This window comes from Neomonachus schauinslandi, chromosome 7, assembly GCF_002201575.2.
Source record: "Neomonachus schauinslandi chromosome 7, ASM220157v2, whole genome shotgun sequence".
In the NCBI taxonomy this organism is placed as follows: Eukaryota; Metazoa; Chordata; class Mammalia; order Carnivora; family Phocidae; genus Neomonachus; species Neomonachus schauinslandi.
Genome location: NC_058409.1, coordinates 76,622,113 through 76,625,530, shown reverse-complemented (window position 1 = coordinate 76,625,530; position 3,418 = coordinate 76,622,113). Strand labels below are relative to the sequence as shown.

The window sequence follows — 3,418 nt, the reverse complement described above, 5'->3', positions numbered from 1 at the left end:
TAGAAATCCTCACTCTTTGGTGATTTTACCCCACTCTGGATCACTGGATGTCTTTGTTAAAATCTGTACATATTGTCTTCTACTTAACATGAGGCTATCACTATATCTACAATATGGTTTTGTCCTCCATTCCACCCCAGTGCCTGATCCTCTCAGATGAAAAAGTCCTTGTTGCTTTTAGTATTACCTTGTTCACTGGAATTAATGCATCAGGAGTGATAATGTCCCGAGATATGATGCCATTGGTGAATGTCTTTAATTTGTCTCTGTACTCTGTTTCTTTCCTTCTTTTTCATAAGTTATTCCTTTTTTTTTTCCTTTTATTTTCTGCCTCTTTCATCTGGCAAGGCTGGCAATCAAATATCTCTCCTCTCACTTCTGATTTTATGTGTGTGGGCTATGTTGACCATTAAGAGACCTCCTTCCATTGGGAACATCAATTGATCCAGGATGGGAAAATGGCTTAAGGAAGGCCTCAATATTTTTTTAGAGATTGATATAGTTGTTAGAGAGAGAGATTTTTTCTTTCCTTCTGAGCTCATGAGCAGTAAATGCTATTTAAATGTGGAAATGCTAATGGCCAAGAAGTGGAGAAAAAAATGGGTACCTGATAACATCTTTTGAACATTTCCACTAAGATTTTTTTTGCTGTTGCTGTCAATAAACATTCAATGAATTTGACCTGGTTTTCTTTTACATGCAAGGAAAGTAGTCTAGACCAAGGGTTACAAACTATGGTTGCACCATCTGTTTTTGTAAATTGTTTTATTGAATCACAGGCATATCCATTTGTTTACATAGTATCTGTGTTTTTTTCCCCACTACAATGGCAGAGTTGAGTAGATATGACAAGGACTATACGGCCCACAAAGCCTAAAATATTTACTATATGACCCTTTACAAAAACAGTTTGCCAACTTTTTGATTGCTTTTGAAATGGAAGTACTTAAAGGAACTTTTTATTTTTAAACAATTTAAAGATTTTCAAATAGAAGGGTTTTTTTTTTCCCCCCTTTTTCCATAAGCACTGTGTCTTTTCTGAAGTGGACAACAACAGACAAAAAGCTGTGGCTGCTTTCTCTCAATGGGTTTGCCGCCAGAACACAGGTATTGTGAAAACCACCACTAAAACTATACCAAAATGGGAAAGGGAAAGACTCACATCAACATTGTCATTATTGGACACGTAGATTCAGGCAAATCTAACACTACTGGTCATCTGATCTACAAATGTGGTGGGATTGACAAAAGAACTATTAAAAAATTTGAGAAGGAGGCTGCTGAGATGGGAAAAGGCTCCTCAAGTATGCCTGGGTCTTGGATCAACTGAAAGCTGAACGTGGTATCACCACTGATATCTCCCTGTGGAAATTCGAGACCAGCAAGTATTATGTGACCATCATTGATGCCCCAGGACACAGAGACTTTATCAGAAACGTGATTACAGGCACATCTCAGGCTGACTGTGGCTGCTGGTGTTGGTGAATTAGAAGCGGGCGTCTCCAAGAATGGGCAGACCCGTGAGCATGCCCTTCTGGCTTACACACTGGGCGTAAAGCAACTAATTGTTGGTGGTAACAAAATGGATTCCACTGAGCCACCCTACAGCCAGAAGAGATAGGAGGACACCATTAAGGAAGTCAGGACCTACATTAAGCAAATTGGCTACAAACCCCAACACAGTAACATTTGTGCCAATTTCTGGTTGGAATGGTGACAACATGCTGGAGCCAAATGCTAACATGCCTTGGTTCAAGGGATGGAAAGTCACCCGTAGAGATGGGAATGCCAGTGGAACCACACTGCTTGAAGCTCTGGATTGCAACTTGTCCAACTGACAAGCCTTTGCATCAACCCTTCCAGGACGTCTACAAAATTGGTGGTATTGGTACTGTCCCTGTGGGCTGAGTGGAGCCTGGTGTTCTTAAACTTGGCATGGTGGTCACTTTTGCTCCAGTCAGTGTTACAACTGAAGGGAAGTCTATTGAAATGCACCATGAAGCTTTGAGTGAGTCTCTTCCTGGGGACAATGTGGGCTTCAATGTCAAGAACGTATGGTCACAAACAGTCAAAGATGTTTGTTATAGCAATGTGGCTGGTGACAGCCAAAATGACCCACCAGTGGAAGCAGCTGGCTTCATGGTTCAGGTGGTTATCCTGAACCATTCCAGCCAGATCAGTGCTGGATATGCCCCTGTGCTGGACGGTCACATAGCTCACATTGCTTGCAAGTTTGCTGGCTGAAGGAGAAGATAGATCGTCGTTCTGGAAAAAAGCTGGAAGATGGTCCCAAGTTCTTGAAATCTGGTGATGCTGCTATTGTTGATATGGTTCCTGGCAAGCCTATGTGTGTTGAGAGCTTCTCTAGCCTCCTCTTGGCTGTTTTGCTGTTTGTGACATGAGACAGACAGTTGCTGTGGGTGTCATCAAAGCAGTGGACAAGAAGGCAGCTGGAGCTGGGAAGGTCGCCAGGTCTGCCCAGAAAGCTCAGAAGGCTAAATGAATATTTCCCCAATACCTGCCCCGCCCCCCCCCAGTCTTAATCAGTAGTGGAAGAATGGTCTCAGAACTGTTGTGTCAGTTGGCCATTTAAGTTGAATAGTAAAAGACTGGTTAATGGTAATGATGCATTATAAAACCTTCAGAAGGAAAGGAGAATGTTTTGTGGACTATTTGTTTTTGTGTGTGTGTGGCAGTTTTAAGTTACTAGTTTTTAAAATCAATACTTTTTAATGGAAACAACGTGACTAAAAATCTGTCACAGAACTTTGAGACCCATTAAAACAAAAGTTTAATGAGGATAAAAAAAAGCTATGGCTGAAAATGTGATTCTAAGGATGATACCAAGTGGTGGGCAATTTGGTACTGTTGGTTTATGCTTGCATATACTTTGTTGCTCTCTCAGCTGACTTATATCCATTTGCCTTAGGTATAATCAAGTTAGGTATGCCTTAATAATTCTCTATCTTACAACAGGCATGCACTAGAGGTGCAGTTTATCTTTGAGGCAATAGTTGTACCTTCTCTACTTTAAAATTTGTAGAGTCTATTCATAAACTGTATACATGCATAATGACCTGACCCATCTCAACTGGTCCAGTATGGGAGCCACTAGCCATATGTGGCTGTTGGTACTTGAAATGAGGCTAGTCTGAAGTGAGATACACCAAAGATTCAAAGTACACAACTGATTTTAGAGTTACTATGAGAAATAAAGGATATAAAATATTACAGTGATAAGCTTTTAAATATTTATTAAATGTTGAAATGATAATATTTTGGATATATTGAATTAATAAGAATTGAAATATTTTTTGCTTTTTTTTAAACTTAAAAAAATGGATACTAAAAAATTAAATTTACATTTCTGGCTCACATTGTATTTTTACTAAACAATGCTGACACAGAAATTACAGAA

At 39.7% G+C, this 3,418-nt stretch overlaps 1 pseudogene; it reads left to right on the top strand.

Annotated features, from left to right (window-relative positions):
* The first annotated feature begins 1,141 nt into the window (after window positions 1-1,141).
* Window positions 1,142-2,503, top strand: LOC110588754 (annotated as a pseudogene).
* Window positions 2,504-3,418: the final 915 nt, after the last annotated feature.